Source organism: Molossus molossus, unplaced genomic scaffold, assembly GCF_014108415.1.
Source record: "Molossus molossus isolate mMolMol1 unplaced genomic scaffold, mMolMol1.p scaffold_m16_p_4, whole genome shotgun sequence".
Taxonomy (NCBI): Eukaryota; Metazoa; Chordata; class Mammalia; order Chiroptera; family Molossidae; genus Molossus; species Molossus molossus.
In genome coordinates, this window is record NW_023425377.1 from 114,514,359 (window position 1) to 114,534,240 (window position 19,882).

Genomic DNA, 19,882 nt, shown 5'->3' on the forward strand with positions numbered 1-19,882 from the left:
AAACGGCCTCACCTCTGGCTGCCCTTTCCACTTTATGAAACAAGCAACTAATAGCACACAGCTCTCGAAATTCCCGGACGACCTGCGTTTTGATCTCTTTTATTATCCCTAAAGAAATGTCTCAGTAATTGAAATCTGGAGTCACAGGATTTGGTGATCTTGTCATTTAGCATTTTACTTCTGTTTGGTTTATTTAGACTGTGCCTTTAACCCCCAGAGTGGTCCAAGCCTGCCTAAAGGACCCACAGGACCGAAACAAAGAGCATCGTCATTCATTCAATTCGAGCAGTTAAACAGAGTGCCCGCCCTTGTTGGGGAGTCCGAAGAAGGAGAAAGATGTAGGAACATTTTGGTAGGGAACAGCCGGGAGAGGCGAAACATCTCTGCCAAGATTTATACTGCATGCTACATTTTATTTATTTATGGGGACATGGCTATCTGTTTTTGTTCCCTCTACAGTAATTTGTCAGTGAGTTCATCCTGATTCAGCAGTGCACCGAGGACCCCCACTGCTAATTCCTCTTTATTTCATAGATTTCTTTTACCTCAACTCATAAAGCTTCAGCGTTGCTACTTCCCTTCTCATCCGTCTGTATTTCGTTGCGAGTCCAGCTCTTTTTGATCGATAGTGCCAGCCCTTCTCTCCCCACCTCTTTGTCCTCTCTTCACCGATTGCATTCCTCCGTATTGACATTTCAGTCATTTGATTTATCCCAACCAGTTCCCTGATGCCAACCAGATCATAATTCCCTCTCTGGTAGCATCACTTCAAGACCTTCCCGGTTATTTCCCTCGACTCCCAGTATTTGTAGACCAGCACCTGAGAGATTTACTGACGATTGGTCTCCTCTTCCAGGTTTCTGTTTGCTTAGATCCGAACCGGCATCTTGGGAGGCCCGCGGACATCTGGAATCGTGCGAAGTGTGAGCTTGGTTCTGCTTGGTAGGGAGTGCTGGAATGTTCCATCGCAAGCATTGTCATGGAAGGGCCGTTCCTGGAATAAGGAACCTGCCCATAAGCATTCTGTTGGCCTTTGTACCTCAAATACCATCCAGCAAATTTTCCCGAGAGTTTCTAGATGGGGAGAGTTGGGTTATCCATTTTCAAAGTGGATTATTGTCTAAAAAGAGGAACACACCTATAAGAAACTCATTAATTTTGGTTGAAAGGGAGTAGAATACTCCTTTTCATGGGCCATTTGTTTTTCGCCTGTACTATATTTGTGTGGTCTCATCCACGCACATACACAAGGACAGACATATGAATAATAGAGAGACTTAGGAGAGAGAGAAAAATGTTCCCTTTTGCGAATTCTCATGATGTTGGTATTAAATACTAAATGCTGCTGTCTCATAGGACCTTTGCTGTCCGGATTTGACGAGTGACATCTATTTCTCATGTCAGATGAGAGAAAGCTGCCTCAAAAATTTTTTCTGGTCCTTTCAGCTTTCTTCAGATAGTTCCTATGATTCCACCTGCAGGGAGGTTTTGTGTCCTGTGCATGATGTATTAGGAATTAGGAAAAATAGCCTTGTCCTTAAATTGAGTAGTATAATCTAGGAATTTACCTGTTATTTAAAATTCAGTTGCCATGAAGGACACTCATAACCCCCCACTCTGTTGTTTTACTCTGTAAAGCATGGGGGGCTGTGGTCTTTCAGGGCTGATCCAGTTGGGGTCTGTGAAGTTGATCTCAACTTAGCTCACGATGGGGGATAAAAGGCTTTTGAATTGGGGGTCAGGAATGCCTATCCAAAACCAGCCCCCCCACACCCCCATGCATGGCTGAGGGGGTCTGCTTTCCCACGGTTCCCTCATCTGTAAATAAAGGAGTTCAGTGTGTCTCCCAGTTAGTCCTAAAATCAAATTTAAAATGGGCTTCTGTTGGAGATGGAGGGATTTGAGTAGCTATGAGGAAGGATTTCCTGACTCTGAGGATGTCAAATTGCTTTAATAGTTGTATAATCACATTCTCAACAGACCTTAACAAATATTTTAATGGCTTTTAATACCTGAAGGCAGAGGGGCGAACACTTTGACTTCAGGTCCATTTCTTAGTTCTGTTGTAGGGAAGACCACAATAGATAATGCCAGTTTATTAATTTCTGATCATTAAACATGGATTTCAGCCCAATATTAATGTTCTTTTGTTGGTTAAAACATTGTTCCTGGAATCCTATGAAATGAGTCCCAGCTGATAGATAAGATAATAAGGTAATAATAGCAAAGCAGTGACCAAATATGTCAAGAGAAAGAGAAACCCTACCCTGGCCAGTGTGGCTCAGTGGTTAGAGTGTCGGCCTGAGGACCAAAGGGTCGTAGGATCGATTCCTGGCCAAGGTCATGTACCTGGGTTGCAGGTTCAATCCCCTTGAGCAGGAGGCAGCCAACTGATGTGCTCTTTCACATTGATGTTTTTTCCCCCTCTCTGTTCCTCCCTCCTTTCTACTCTCTCCAAGAAATCAATGGAAAAATATCCTTGGGTTGGGATGAACAACAAAAAATAGAAGAGATAGATAGATAGATAGATAGATAGATAGATAGATAGATGGATGGATAGATAAGAAATCCTAACAAAGATTAGAGGTTTAAGATCAGAGATAAATAAAAAAAAAATCAAAGTAATTTACTTAAAAATTTGATTTCGAATAGGAGCAAAAATTGCAAAAAGGAGAATAAATGGAATTAAAATTTCATCTTTTTAAAAATTGATTTTATTTGAGAGAGAGAGAGAGGGAGAAACATTGATTTGCTGTTCCACTTATTTATGCATTTATTGGTTGATTCTTGTATATGCCCTGACTGGAGATCAAACCTGCAATCTTGGCCTATTGACACGATGCTCTAATCAACTGAGGTACCCCACCAGGGCCCCAAACCTCATCTTTGAACAAGAGACACCATGGGGATCAGATCTGAGGGCACAAAGGGAAAAAATATATTAATGCTATTTTTTCTAAGACATCAGAAGACTAAGTCATTAGGTAAAGAGATTTGTATGTCCAAAAGTTCTGCACCAGAGTTAAAAATATTTGTATGCCTCTTGGAATGGCCAAGAAGTAGAGTGTGGTAGGAGAAACTCCCCCATCCCCAGTATTGTGTGTAGATTCAACCAACTCTTACCAGTTGGCTTTCTGGAGTATTGTAAAGAAGTTAATTGCCCTGTTACAGTCTGTTCCCTCTGAAATTAGGACTATGCTGCAGGCATCAGCTGAAATTTATATAGGCTGATGGCTTTTAGCAAGAACGGAAGACAAGCTTTAAACATGTAACATATTCCTGCTCTGTGTGGCTCAGTAGTTAGAGCGTCAGCCTTTGGGTCTTAGGTTGGATTCCCGGTCAAGGCCGTGTCCTGGGTTGTAGGTCGATTCTTGGCCCCAGTCAGGGCACATGCAGAGGCAACTGCTCTCTCTTTCTTTCTCTCTCTCTCTGTTTCCCCCCTCCCCCACCCCTCCACCTTCTCTGAAAGATCAGTGGAGAAAAATATCCTGGGTGAGGATTAACAAAAAATTAAAACACACACACACACACACCAGACTCCTAAGTGTTACTATGGCTTCTCCTCAAAGCAGCTTCTGACATTTTTTTTTTTTAAGAGGTAGACGAATTCACCATTTATATAAAGGGCATAATTCATCTGCACCGATTAAAATGATCAAGTGCGTGGTGACAGCTCGTTCTGTTCCAGGTAAATGCTTCCTTTGTGCTTTTCAGATGAGTGTCTCTGGCACCACGTGGGAAAAGCTGAAGAAGTCAGTCTTTGGGGTGTGTTTTTATCGAGGAGGCGGCTGGAGATGGATTAATGGCAAATCACAATAAATTATTTATCGGATAATAAGTGTGATAATTGTTCTTATTTATCATCAGTATAACTCACCTTGTTCTCCTGTCATGCTTTCAATCAAACTCTCCCCAGAGATTTGCTGGTTAGAATATACAGCCCAAAGGTCATCCCAACAATTTTTACTCATAATGGCACACTGATTATCTCCTAATTGAAAAGTGTGAACCAGGGGCTCTGTAAGTAATGTGAGTGACCCTTGCATTTCTGACACAATGAGGAGAGTTGCTCTGTACCTCATTCATTCTTCCGTGGGGAACAGTACAATTTTCAGTAATTCTGATGATCTCCTGAATTAATTGGAAATAACTTTTTTTTTTGTTTTGTTTTCCATGGAGAAGGAAAACACCCCACATGCCCAAATTCGCTGCAAAGGTAGAGATGCAAAATACCGCTCACTCTCTACTGTCCCGACGGCAGCTAATCCATGGAGGCTTAATTGTAATTATCCGCCAGATCCATGGCCAGAGAGGAATACTGATTACTGCTACGTGCCTTTCTGCGGCAAGACTGTGTATTGAGCCTGTTGCAAAGTGTCAAGTGAATTTATTTCTACCGGCGGCTGTAATGGATCATTGGTCATGGACTATTTCTGGACTTGGTGCAATGGGAGAAAATAATTCACCTTATTTGTGCAGAATTCCTTACAAGGTTGCCAGTGTTGTGCAAGGAGACTGATAACACCCTCAAGCACCCCACACACCTGTGTCAGAGGCACCTGTGTTCCACATGGCTCTGGGTTGCTTTCCTGAGGTTTCTCTCACCCCGGTAGCCACACTCAGCTAGGAGGCCTGGTAAGGTTTCCCAAATTTTCTTATCAGGAACAGTGGCTACCATGACAAAGAAGTCCACATACTTCTCTGTGTCCCTCCCCGCCCTCCCTCTCTCCCCTCTCCGTCTTTCCCACCCCTTTCGCTTGTTTTGGGTATGACCCCAAGGTCGCGGCTCAGCTCGGACCCTTTCCAATGCTCCCTTTCCTCCCACAAGCACCCTCCATGCGCACAGCCTCTTCGAGCTGCTCCGGTGTAGCTCTAGGAACCTTGTCCAGCCTGCACGCTAGTCCTTCCCGGTCTGTCTGCTTCTCCTGTACGATCGGGAAGTGTGCACACATCTGGGCTAGAGCTCCCTCCTTCCAGAGCTGCCCAGCATCCTGCCCAGCTCCCATCTGCAGTGCTCCTACTGACACACTAGGGCATGACCTCCTGCACCCACACTGCTCAGTTCTTGTCACCTTGGTTCCAGGCCCCTGTGCCCAGGTTTCCACATCTCCGCACAGTTCTGAATTGTCTCTTATTCCCAACCTGGCCTTCATTCTTGGACGCTATTTAATCCTGCTTTTCTTTCTTTCTTTTCTTTTTTTTTTTAATATGCTGCTATTGATTTTTTAAAGAGAGAGGAAAGGAGAGAAACATTGATATGAGAGAGAAACAATCTGCTGCCTCCTGTACACCCCCTACTGGGGATCAAGCCCACAACCCGGGCATGTGCCCTGACCAGGAAATGAACAGGGACCTCAGTCCATGGGGCGGTGCTCAGTCCACTGAGCCACACCCTCTGGGCTTGAATTCCTCTTTTCTAATGTTGCACAGGGGAGAGCTAGGTTTTCTTCTACCCCTTCAGTGCAGCTAGTACAAGAGACTGGTTTTTCTACTTGACCCCATAGTGCAGTTTACACAATATCAGTGTCAACCTCCGTGGTAGAGCCCACTTTCTTTCAGTAAGCTGCTCAGTGGGCCTGTTTTCCACAAGGAACTTGATTGTTACCTGTGATCTTGACCGTTTATTGCGCAGTTGGCCGGCCCCATCGAGGAAAAGGAGTTTTCAGTGAACCGGGCGGTGGCATGCTCTCAGAGACCATACAGATCTTTCTTCGAGAGCTCTTGGTTTGGATACTGACTGAGATTCAGTGACTGTAACCCTGCGTGCTGGGCAAGCAGTTCTGCTGATCAAATATTTTGAACCCCCAAATTAGGACACACAGATTTGAAATCTTGGAAAAGCTAGAATGTTGTATTAGTTACCTACTGCTGTGTAACAAATTACCCCAACACTTAGGTGGATTAAAACAACAGACATCTGTGATCTCACATAGCTTTTGTGGGCAGGAACTTGGGAGAGGTTTAGCTGGGTGGTACTGGCTCGGGATCTCTCATGGGGTTGTCATCAAGATGGTGTCTGAGCTTTTGGTTATCTGAAGACTTGACATGATGCTTCTAAGAGGACTCACGGATGTGACTAGGCAGAAGGACTCCGTTCTTCATGACCTCGGCTCCAGAGGGCTGCTTGAATGTTCTCACAAGATGGTGGCCGGCTGTCCCCAGAGCAAGAGATCCAAAACAGAAGGTAGAGCTGTGTCTTTTATGGTCCAGCCTTGGAGGTAACACTGTTATTTCTACAATATCCTGTTGTTTACATAAGTCAGCTCTCTTTACTGTGGGAGGGGACCACCCAAGGGCAGGAATACCAGGAGGCAGGGATCACTGGGGAATCACCTCGGAGGCTGCCTACCACAGATGTGTAGACTCCTCCTGCCCTCATTATCCTCCCAGTCATGCTGGCAAGGTGGTGATGAGGCTGTGCCACGCTCGGCTCAGCTGGAAGAGACCCTGGGGCACATTATGCCCTCCAGCACTCAAAGCAGAAAACAGGACTCTGACCACCCTCGTGGTTAAAACAAACTGGAAGTTTAATTCATTCTCTCCTTTGTTCTGTCTTCCAGCAACCTGGGAGTTTCCTAATGTGTATTTCCTGGGGTACTGGTCCTGTGACGTGCTCTACCAAAAATTATTTTGCAGCCAAACTCAGAGAGTCACAATTTTCACGGCCTGATTGATGACGGAGGATTCTTGTGATAGAGATACGGATTTGTCTCTGCTTAACCTAGTATTTCTCAAGTTTATTTGTCTAGAGATCTTTAAAAAAATTCTGTCACACCTGAAAACAACCTCCAAAATGTGTGGTTTTAAAAATATACATATTGAACCCTGGCCAGAGTGGCTCAGTAGTTAGAGCGTCAGCCCACACACTGGAGAATTGCAGGTTTGATCCTGGCCCCAGTTGAGACGCATGTGGGAGGCGACCAATCAATGTGTCTCTCTCACATTGATGTTTCTCTCCCCCCCCGCCCCCCGCCTCCTTCTCTCCCTTCCACTCTCTCTAAAACTCAATGGGAAAAATATCCTCAGGTGATATATTTAATTAAATTAAATATACATATTAAAACACTGGTCTAGATAGTTAGATGGTTATAACCAGTATTATTCCAGAACATATTTAAGAAAATTTTAATATAAAAGTAGCACATCGAACCTACCTGGATTGAGTATGCCCACTAGACTGAAGCTCTTGAAGGACAGTCGTCTATCTGCAGCACCTAACTCAATATCTAAAGTTGTGTGTTTGCTGCCGAACCCTCCATTGACCATCCCCTTTACTCTGCTCTGAGAGCATGCCCCTGATGTTTCTGTACCCCGGGATGAAATCTCTGTTGAAAAGTGGCCCTCAAAGTCTTTCAAGTCGCGTTAACCTTCTCCCCCCAGGAGGAGGAAATTTCCTCCACCTACACATAAACCCCAGGAAGCACTGCACTGCTGAGATTAAGCATCTCTTAGCTGGTGTATTTTATGGCTGAATTGTTTGTCTTGGTGTGTAAGCCTCTTGGGCATAACCATTTCTTCTTATGAGTCTGGTACAGCATCAGCACACTGTCAGCACTCAACCCCAAATAAATCCTCATAATAATAGTCATAAACATAAATCAAAGGAGCACAATTCAACTTATTTATAGCCTCACAGGAGAAGCACAATAGAAAAAGTGCAGTTATTTTCCATCATATTATCCTATATCATTTCCAAGCAAAATGTCATATTGTTCACTAGTGTGTAACCAGGTAATGAAGGATTCTGGCGTAACCTGCAAATTTCATGGGGCCAGAGTTAAATGATGTGAGGCTAGGAGCTCACGTTTCCTAAGTTTCTATAATTAAACCCTGAATTTCTAGGGCTTATTAAGGTAATATTTAACATATAATTATCTTGACATTTTAAAAAGGAAAAGTGTTTAGGACAAATTATGTAGTAATATTTAATCACAAAATTATGTTGGTTCTGCTCATTTCTTCAAAGGTCTGCTTTCTGATTTCCAAGGTGGAGGCTTAAAGCTTAATAAAAAATTTAATCTAATGACTAATAGTGGATTAGTTAGTGGGTTATCCCTCCCATGTAATGTACAGGGTGCCTTAACCATGTTGAAATCCGGGCCACTCTTACGGTTGGGCTTGCCATTCATATGACTGAATGTTCAAGTACAGCAGCCACATTCCCACTGTTGTTTTAACTCGAGGAATTTGGAAAACATGTCTGCACCTAGGCCCACACCCGCCCGTACTCACTGCCTTCGCCACCGTATTTGTGAAAAAAACAAAAAACAAAAAAAAAACAATTCTTAATGTATCTACCATCAAGCAAATCACTTGAACACTCAATAGATTTCTTTTCAGGCTTTTTCTGAAGCATATACTTAAAAAAATACCCAAGTAGCCCTGGCTGATTTGGTTCAGCAGGCAGGGCATTGGCCTACAGAGTCTCCGGTTCGATTCCCAGTCACAGGCATGTATTTGGGTTGCAGGTTAGATCCCCGGCTCCGGTCAGGGTGGCGTAGGAGGCAACCAATCTATGTGTCTCTCTGATATTGGTGTTTCTCTCATAGCAATGTCTCTCTCTCTCTCTCTCTGTCTGTCTCTCTCTCTCCCCCTTCCTCCTTTTCACTCTATCTAAAAAAAAAATCAATGAAAGAAATATCCTCAGGTGAGGATTAACAAAAAACAGAAAAAAAAAAAATTACCCACGTTAACACATGACCGTATTTTCTTCTTTGTTTTTTATTAAAACATGTCAGATACAGCTGAAGTTCTCTTCACCTACTGGCTGAATCTTGCCCACCCTCTTGTTAGGAGCACCCCTTTTGTGACCTTGTTTTATATTCATCCAGATGTTTGTTCTTTGCATTAACATACATATTACATATATATGTGTCTATGAAATGTATAGCATTGTTTTGTAACATGAAAAGCATTGTATTTACATTATATTTTATGTGATTAAAAATTACTTTAAAAACAAAACTATCTAGGGTGACACTCCCCTCACCCACACACTCATATCTAGTTTATTAATTTTAACTACTATTTAATATTCTACCTCTTGAATATATGTGCAATATTTTTAAAAAGTAATTCCAAGACTTTAAAAAAAATGTTTTTATTGACTTTTTAGAGAGAAGAAGAGAGCTATAAAAACATTGATTACTGCCTCCTGCACGCCCCCTACTGGGGACTGAGCCTGAAACCCGGTCATGTGCCCTGACTGGAATCGAACCGGGATCTCTCAGTCCATGGGACTGATGCTCAATCCACTGACTCACACTGGCCGGGCAAAATTCTAAGGTTTTTTTATTGCAATGAACATCTTTGCATATACTAAAGTGTTATTTTTTTTTAAATGATGAGATATCTAGAAGTATAAAAGCTGGGTCATGGATAGACACATTTTTTATTTTAACAGGTGGTGCAAAGTGAATGTTCTAATTTACACAGCCACTGTGGGTGAATAGCTCCTTCTCTCTAGAAAACCTTGCCAATCCATGGTATTTTCAAACGTTCACTGTTAACATTTTTCCTCTCTGATTGGTCAAATTATAATTAGTGATTTAATTTGCATTTCCCTGGTTATTCTTGAGGGTGAATTTATTGTCATGTTTCTCAGTCATTTGTATATATAGATTTTTTTATCCTCACCTGAGGACATTTTTGCTTTTATCTTCAGATAGAACGGAAGGGAGAGAGAGAGGAAGAGAGAGAGAGAGAAACATCGATGTGAGAGAGACACATCAAGTGGCTGCCACCCACATGACCCCAACTGGGGCTGGGGACAAACTGTTTCCCTTAGTGGAAGCCGAACCCTGGACGCTCCAACTGCTGAGCCAAACCGGCCAGGGCCATTTGTATTTTTTTGTAATGAATTGCCTGTTATATTCTTTGTTTACTTTCCTGTTGGAGTGTCTTTTTCTTGCTAATTTATAGAAGTTCTTCCTTTATTCTGGACATGTTTGTCTTTCATGTTTGTTTCAGATAACTTTTATGATGTGCTTCTTTGTCTTTGAACTTTGTTTAAGTGTCTTATGTTAAAAAGTAGTTTAAAATTTTTAGGTAATCAAATTTATGTGTGTTCTTGTAGTGTTTTTACTTGTGTTAATTTTAGAAAGACAGCTTTAGTTCTCCTTTGTCTCCAGTGACAATGAGTACACAGTGATTCTGGGTTTTCGCTTGGTCAGATGTGAAATCAATACAGTGCTGACACCCAGTTACTCTATAACTAGTCCTAATGGACTTGATCAATGAAGAGTCACAGAAATACCTAACACGTGTACCCCATTTTAACAAAGCGAAGGTGCCATTTCCCTTCTTCATCAATGACTTTCTGCCTGAGCTCATTCTATGTAGCAGTTGGATCCCCTCCTTTGATTTTCAACATCATCGCATTAGGCAGCTGGCGATCTTCATTGAATGGCTTTCTCGTTCTGTCACTGAAATTTTAATAGTTGTTAAGCCAAACAAGAGAAAGCTGTGCCCACCGAGATGCCTCCACATGCAGAGTGGATTTCAGAGCTGGGATCAGCGTGGCTGTCACGTAGGAAACTCGCTCCGACGTTCTTGGTTTACATGCCCCCTCTGTTTTGCGGTAGATTTCCTATGTCCAGAACGCCGTCCAGCACATCCATCCTTCTCTGCTTTATTGGCATGTGTTCAGAGTAAGATGTTAAGTAGTGAGACAATTAGAAGTTTGACAAGGTCCAAAGTGACTGCTGCCGATTCAGCAGCGGCGATGGAATACAGAATCGAGGTGAGGCAGACAGACCCCTGCCTTTCCCTGTACCAGCCTCCAGATGGGTCACACACGCTCATGTCAACACATGGTGGACCGTGTCTATTTGGATGGTTCTAGGTTTGTTTTAGATAGTGTTGGCTTGGCACAGTGACATCAAAAACATCTTTTTCGAAGAAAATTTAAATGTAATTTATATGGCTAATAGTATATAGTATATTCTGAGTTAATGAAGAGCTTTCATAGGTCTTATATTGTTTTATTCTCACAACAAACCTGATAGGCATTATATTTAATAACAGCTTTATCACGATATAATTCAAATATCATACCATTCACCTATTTGAAGTGTTCAGTTCAGTGGTTTTAGTATATTCTTGGAGTTGTGAAATAGTCACCACAATCAATTATAGAATATTTTCTTAATCCTCCAAAAATTCCATGCTCATCCCTCTACCTCCAGCCCTAGGCAGCCATTAGTCTATTTTCTGCCTCTATAGATTTGCCTTTTCTGGACATTTCATATAGATGGAGCCATTCCCTATGTGGTCTTTTGTGACTGGCTTCTTTCACTTAGTGTATTGTTTTCAAGGTTCATCCATATTGTAGCATGGATTAGTCATTTATAATTTACTAGTGCCAAATCTTTTCTTGTCTGAATATACCACATTTGTTTACCCATTCATCAGTTGATGTGAATTTGGATTGTATCTCCTCTAACAGGTATTATTGCCCTCATTTGATACATGACGGACAGGCTCAAAGAGCTAAGAGAGGTACTCACAGCCATACAAACTACAGATGTTAAATCCAGTGAACATTTCATATTTTAAGAATGTCTCTCTGTATATTCTTTTACTTTCCACTTGCTTCCTCTTAAAATTAAGGACACTCCAATATTTATGCTTAGAAATATTGCTGTCAACTTAGTTCCTGTGAAGCTAAGTTAATTTTCTTTTTCTTTTTTTAATCCTCACCCGAGGGTATCCATTCATGTTCAGATAGAATGGGAGGGAGGGAGGGAGAGAAACACTGATGTGAGAGAGACACATCGATTGGTTGCCTCCCGCACGACCGATTGGTTGCCTCCCGCACGACCCCGACCAGGGCTGGGGACTGAACCACAACCGAGGTACATGCCCTTGACTGGAATCGAACCTGAGACTCTTTGATCTGTGGGCTGATGCTTTATGCTGAGCCAAATCGGCCAGGGCATTAAGTAATTTTCTTTAATTCCCCTGGGTAGAGACTAGGTTCTTGGGCACCATTCGTGTAATGAGGTTTATGCACATCCAAAGCCCCAGCATGGACGCCTTCCAAGCACATGGACTTTGCTGTCCTACTTAGTATCGCCGCACTAGCCTGTTACGTCAGAGGGTTGCTGGCTGACGCTAGTGAACAAATTCCTGGCTTGCATGTTACTTACGATCTGAAAGCATGGAGGACTACACTGTCTCACGTTTTTCTAGTTTCCAGTCTAACAGCCGTAGAGAGCTCTGCTTTCTTCTTCAACGTGTTCAATGCGGAAGAATGTCTCAAAAGCAAAAACAAGCTGGATGCTAATAATGAACAATGAATTTTGTAATTCTGTAACTTAAGATTACATCATACCTGGTATTGAGCATAGTTATAATTGAATTACTGAAATCGAGTCTGGACAGCGCAATAAAAATCTCTCTTATATGGAAGAAAACATCAATTAATTTAAATGACTCTCCTCGGGACTTACTAATCATTGTGTGTGCCAAATACATTATTAATGTTCAAAGAAACGGCCAAACATTCCATCTTCAGCAATATTACTTGAAACTAATGGTTTCTGTGATCTGGTTGTAGGGTGAATAGGAAAATCTGGATACATAGTTTTACATTTGGGAGGAACTTTACATATTGGCTGACTTCTAAGCCTCTTATTTATTTATAGTTGGGGAAACTGAGTCCTAAGGAGGTTAAGGTCTTATTTAAAGCCACAAAGTGAAGGTCAGACTTACGTTTCACCTGCCTGAACAACAATCCTTGAGACTCAGCAGACGCCTCCCAGAGACACATCTTCAACATTCTTCTTCAACGCTCCTTGATTTCCCAGCATTTCCAAGGGTATTGTAATAATTTGTTATGTGAAGTTGGTTAAATGTGAGCTTGGCTATGTTCTGCTTGTCTGTGTGTTCCCAGTGCCCGGCACAAACCTGGGCACACAGTGTATGTTCTATGAACATCCAGTGAAGAGAGGAAGCTTGTGTTTCCATGACACGCGATCCAGTGACCCCAGAATTGCAGTTGCCCCCTCCTCCCACCTCCAGACTCTTAAAGAGAAACAGCTATTGCATATTTATTAGTCCATGTTCTCTTTGAGTAAAGTAATCCTCTGTTAGCTTATAGAAGACCCTACATCTTGTGGGAAGCTATATGTTCACTCAGTTCCGTCACCAGTCATGCAATGGATACCTACTGTGTACTAAACTCTGTTTTAATAACCAAGGATACAAAACAGTGAGTACAATAGAAACAAAACAGTGAGTACAATATATTTTTCCTCATGGAGCTTACATTCTGATAAGGAAAGACAGATGATTTAAAAAAGAAAATACATGCCCTGGCCGGTTTGGCTCAGCGGTTAGAGCATCAGCCCACAGGCCAGAGAATCCTGGGTTTGGTTCCTGCTAAGGGCACGTACCTTGGTTGCAGTTTGTCCCCGGCCCCGTTTGGGGTTGTGTGGGTGGCAGCCACTCGATGTGTCTCTCTCACATCGATGTTTCTCTCTCTCTCTTCCTCCCTCTCTCCCTCCTGCTCTATCTGAAGATGAATGCAGAAATGTCCTTGAGTGAGGATAAAAAAAATCAAAATAAAAAAGGAAATACATTACATAGCATGTTTTACAGTGATAAGCACTATAGAGAAAAAGTGTGAAAGGGGTACAGGGTGTGTGTGGCGTGTGTGTGTGGTGGGTTGCGGTTTAAATGGGGTGGTCATGGAAGGTCTCAGTGAGAAAGGGACATTTGCACATGGACCGGGAGGTGAGGGAACGAGCCGCAAGTTCTCTGGGCACAGTGAGTGCCAAGCCCAAAGCGGAGTAAGCCTGGCAGTGAACAGAGGGCTTCTCTCTTCCATCTCCTTTACGTGAGATTCCTCCGGTTACAGAAAGCCATAGGGAAATTTGATCAAGAAAATGATTAGGTTGGATTTCCTTAGTTCAGAGCCTATAAATTGTGAACAGATAGAAAAGTACTTTCATAATGAATGATCTACCTGGTACCACGGAATCCAATTTTGTTTGGCCAATTATGTTGACTCACATATATACTGATTTGAATTGCCTTCCCATTTCTCTCAGGATTTCTGTACAGAAGGGAAGAATTAAGAACCTCTTTTCTTCAGGGGTCTTTAAAATAGGCTGGAGTCTCATCTGGGGTGGGGGGTGGGGCTTAGGAAAGGCTTTTCCTGAAGGCAGATCAATCTCTCGGGTCTCATTACTGCCTGAAGTGTCTTGGCAATAGATGGAGCTTCTTAAGATGATCTCAGATTCTCCCTGTTAACCAGGAGAAGGTTATTTGGCATTGTCATCCTTTCCACTTTCCCTGCATCAGCTGCAGAGAAAATCCTGGGGCGTCCCAGGCCTGAGAGAGTGTGGGAGAAGTGTCCTCCATCATTTGACCGTCAGCAGCCTCGTGAGGGCAACGCCGAAGGAAAGAGTCCTGAAAGGTTGCTGTGGGATTTCTCTGACCACATGTGCTGCAGACTCTATTTTCCAAATGCCTCACTGGGTTCTTTCAGGGGAGGTTGTTATCTGCTACTCTCAACAGCTTGCTTTCTAGCCAAGTCACTTGTGGAGAGGACAAGTTATGGGGCTTCTGAGCCAGGCTGGCGGCGGCAGTGACAGAATGGTGACCGAGGGCCTTCAAGAGCTCCGAGGGTTTGGTTGGAGCCCGCACTGACGGACGGTGCTGTGTAGCTGTCTGGTGGCTGGGGAAGGACAGTCGGAACAGCAGTGCAGAAGGAAGTTGGAGTGGAGGAGATATACCCTGTCCTGTCATTTTCAAGTTCATATTTGTCAGTTGTTTTCACCTGTGCTTTTTTTTTAAAAATTAAAAATATTTATTCTTTATTGATTTTAGAGAGAGATGAAGGGAGAGGGACAGAAACATCGACGAGAGAGAACATCATTGGCCACCTCCTGCATGCCCCCCACTGGGGATCTGGCCCACAACCTGGGCACGTGCCTGGGTGGACACTCAACCACTGAGCCACACCGGCTGGGCCCACCTGTTTTAATGCTTTATCCTGTGGTTCTCCTGAGGACCAGCTCTCAGTAAGTGCTTGTTATTATTGGAAGGTTGCGGGTAGTGGTGTCAGTAGCGGGCATGATGAATAGATAGGGCAGAGAAGTTGCGATGCAACATAAAAAAGTGACCCCATGCTTTTACAAACACACCATACTTTATGCAAGAGATGACTTCTCATTTATTAAGATATTCCAGATGAGCTCCTTATTAAATTTTTTTTCTTTATTGATTTGAGAGAGAGAGGAAGGGAGAGGGAGAGAGAGATAGAAACATTGATGAGAGAGAACATCAATTGGCCGCCTCCTGCATGCCACCCACTGGGGATTTGATCCACAACCTGGGCAGGTGCCCTGACTGGGAATCAAACTGGTGACCTCTTGGTGCATGGGTCCACGCTCAACTGGTGGGGCCGGATGAGCTCCTTATTAAAGGAACTCAATGGCAAATTATTTTTAAAATAGAGTTGCTTTCTAATTATTGTCTTGCTAACCTGTTAACTTTGTTTTGAAGAATGGGATTTTCATTATGGTTTGCATGGACACAGAAAACAACAGTGAGACATCTTGTTAGATGTCCCTTGAGCTCAGCTTGGGGATGTGAAAGGTCCCTGGCTTTAGATCCCAGAAGGAGCAGGTCTGAGTCCACTGTCCACCGGCTCTAAGCTCTGTGACAGTGGAGGAATCACGGTGCGTCTGAGTCATTGACAGGTGCATGCGGCGAAAGGAGGTAATGGTTCCTTTCACTCTGGGTTGTTGGATGGGAAGTCTCTGGCACAATTGAGAAGCTCAACAATGTTACTCCATCCCGTTCGTTCGATGTGCTAATGCTAAACTGAAGGCATTGCCTGGTTTATCAGAGAAATTGGCCAGTTAGGGTAGAGAAACCAACTTTCCTCAAATAATAATAATATTTATAATATTATAATAATAATAGTTATTATTATTATTATTATTATTATTATTATTATTGTAGATTAGAATAAGGACCCAGAGCTCTTTTAAAAAATATTTGTATTGATTTTCAGTGAGAGAGGAAAGGAGAGAGAGAGAAAAAGGGAGCGAAATATTCATTGGCTGCCCCCTGCCGCCCCACCTGTGACTGAGCCCGCAGCCTGGGCACGTGCCCTGACTGGGAATCGAACTGGCGATCCTTCAGTGCATGGGACAACGCCCAACCAACCGAGCCACACCATGAGGGCTCAAATGATTTTTTAGTGCTTTCCTTGGACTTTGATCAGTCATCCTCAAGTCTGAAGTCACCTGTGACAGTTTTCTGACTCTGGCTTCTGTAGTACCTCAAGGGCTTCCCTTTCTGGATGGACCTTGAGGGTACTGAGCTGAGACAAATACCTTATGATTTGTAACAAACAAACAAACAAACAAACAAAACAATACTCATAGATACACAGAACAGATTGATGGTACCAGAGGGGAAGGGGATGAGGGTGGGTGGAATGGTTCAGTTGTATGGTGACAGATGGTTACTAGACTTACTGTGGTGATCACTTTGTGGTGTCTAGAAATATCGAATTATAGTATGCACATGGAACTAATATGTTATATGCCAATTTTACCTAAAAAGAGAGTTTTAGGCCATCAGGGAAAAAAATCGGCCTCATTACTCTATGGTGACAGCAGAGAAGGGTAGAAAAGAATAATTATAGTCACACCCTCAGCACAGCTTTTGCAGACAGCTTGTGTTAGAAAGGCCAGTCCAGGGCTTCAGCTTTTCCTTGACCATCAGCGTTGTGTCCTGTTCTAGTCATCGTGTCACTCATTGTACTTGTTTCTTTTCCTCCTTGATTTAAAAAAAATATCCTTCTCTCACAGTTTTCTCCCATGATTGCTGGTAGTTGCACCTGCTCAAGGGAAGCTTTTGTATTCCCAGTTCTAGGCGTATTCTTTGATGGTTCAAACCCCTCTATTTTTTTGTTTTCTCCTTTCTGGCTAAGACCATCCTTACGTCCCGCTCCCGAAGCCGTATTACCCAGCCACGATCCCCCATCAGTAGAAACTGCCAACCACTCTGCCTCCCTGCAGTGCTGTATTCGAAATCCGAACTCATAGTAAGAAAAGTTGTGCATAATGGTTAAGGTTCTCATACATGTTGTACTGGGGTGTGTTTGTGTGTGTGTGTTGCCTTTGCTGGGTTCTTGTCTTTTTAACATATGCCCCCACCAGTCAAGTTTCTAGTAATTTCTAAGGCTAAATAAAAGCCTTTTCTTTAGAAGGAGAATGTTTTCGTAGCGTAGCGTTGAGGCGGTTGGCAGCGTGCAGAATTTGCAAGGAAAAGGGAACTCAGAGTCAGGAGGGCTGATAAGTGACCCAGTCAACTCGGTCCCTCGGCACCACGCTTACTTTTTGCTTCAATAAAGTCTCCTTCAAAGCAATCTCAATCCTTCATCAAAGAGGTTTCCAGAGCACTCCCAGTGGGTTAACATAAATCTCACTGTTCTCAATCTTTTTCTTTCCAAGTTGTCTTAAAAAAAAAAAAATCAGTCCTTGTGTCTCATTTCTTTAAATCTTTTATCCTTAGCTGTGTGGATTACACAGCAGCTTTTCAGCATATTCCGCCAAGCCCTGGCTGGCTCACCCTGCAGTGCGCACTCTGATGGCCACGGAAGGGACTTGAAAGGCACCGCCAGGCGACCCGAACGGCTCGCACACTCCCTCTCTGCGGCTCGTCACGCTGTGGACGTTCTTTGGAACAGCCATCGATCATGTTTGAAACTTTCCTGTGATTCCTGAGATAGGTGCCCCTTTGATCGGATTCACAATACATCCCACGCAGCACGGGCTAAGGAAAACACTTTTGACTTCCAGGGAAGGAAAGGCTTTGTTCCAGATCAGGTTTTTCACTCTCCTCGGGCTCCTTTCTCTCGGGCAGCAGCAAGCTCTGTGGCTCTCTGCCGGTAAAGCAGGGTTGAGCACCCACGACGCTTAAGTGGCAGCCACAACCGGAGAAGAAAGGTGCCTGGGGGGAGATGCAGAGGGACAGAGAGACAGAGATGGAGCAGGAAGAGAAAGGACGAGGAAACAAGAAGAGCACATCAAGTCCATGACAGTCGTGATTGGGAAGGAGCTGAGGCCCGAGGGGGCGATAGGGCTGGTGTGTGCAGGAGATGGGCATCTGGAAGGAGGAAGCCCTAAGTGTCAGGAGAGCCGCACGCTCTACAATGGGCACGTGGTAAAGGCACCACTTTGGGAAATGTTTGGGGAGCTGAAGTTTCTCCTTACTGGTACCCCACCACGTGTGAATTCTTTGGTATTTAAAAAACCGTTTTTTCTTTTATAGATTTGAGAGAGAAGAAGGGAGAGAGAGAAACATCAATGAAAGAGAACATCGATTGGCCGCCTCCTGCATGCCCCCACTGGGGATCGGGCCCACAACCTGGGCATGTGTCCTGACTGGGAATCGAAATGGAGACCCCTTGGTGCATGGGTTGAGGCTCAACCACTGAGCCACGCCACCAGGGCTGATATTTTTTAATAGACTTTGTTTTAAAGATTTTTTATGCCGGGTTCAGGGTAACAGGGCAGATAACTGCTTTGCTGAGGGGAGTTTAGCTCTGAGCTCCCATTGCTAATATTTAAACATCAAAGAAGTCCCAGGAGGCTTCGCAGCCATCAGACTTCATTTTCAGTTATTTCCAACTCAAAGAGGAGTCACTGGCAAAATTATGGGGCCCTAGACCCCCAGATCCTCATGCATTATTTTGAGTGGACAGGGGCATTGATTGCTCCAAGCTTTGGGAAATTTTTCATCAATGGACAACATAACAAACAAGTGCCACCTATATCTCTGTGTTGAGGGGTGGAGACTGGCATTAAATGACATCCTTTTTTTTGTTTTTCAATCTTCAGCTGCAATTTGGAGGCATTGCCTGGGAGGGTTGATTTGCCCTTTCTTTTCCTGGGTTGGAATAATTCCATTAAAAGCCTTTTGCTTAATCAAGTAAAACACCTACCAAGTGAGTGACAGGTAGTGAGCTCACTCCCTTTTCTTGATTATTCTGGTCTATTGATCTGTGTCTCTGGAGAAATTCTGGAAACTTCCAAGAAGTCTTTCAGAGTTTAAAATATTATCTCCCTGGTGATTAACTTGAATCAAAGACTAATAAGATGAATTCCTTCCTTGCATTGCTGATCCCAGTTCTTCCTTTACTCCCATCAATCCTCCCGTGCTCAGGGAACTTGGAAACGAAGAAGTAGATTTGTCACCAGTGGTGGTGAGGCAATGGAACAATTCCGACGGGCCAGACAGAAATAAATGCCTTTGCAGGAAAAGTGGAAGGCACACAGTCGGTTGTAGGAAATTGGAAAGGGAGAATTTAACATGGACATGGTGGAAGGGAAAACCATAGAATTGTATTCATCCAATCGCTGGTATATGCCATGAGGTCTGGATCCAAATAATCTGAGGACAAGGAGAAAAGATTGCATGGGTCTTCCTGTGCAGTTTATTTAGGAAACATCTTGATTGGCTTTTGAATTCCTGGAGCACACGAGGAAAGAATGCAGCAAGCTTGTTCAGGGAGCCTGCTTTCTCCTGGAGAGGAGGCAGCAGAGAAATGAATGATGGGCTGCGTCTAATTTATAATGATGGTTTCATCTGTCCCAGATATTGCTTTAGTTCTTGGATGATCGGTTCTCCCCACCTGACTTCTGATTGCTTTTAAAAGATGAACAAGATCACAGAGGCTGTGTAGTCCCTTTCTAGCCATTACAAGTTTGCAACTTGAGCATTGCTTTGGATAGTAGTTTAAAATTCTCTGGATAATGAAAATTCCAGTTTGTTTTAAATATTTTTTTTCTCTTTGCTTCATGGCTTAATTAACAAACCCTCATAAACAAAGCTAGTTAGTTCATTCTTCTTTTCA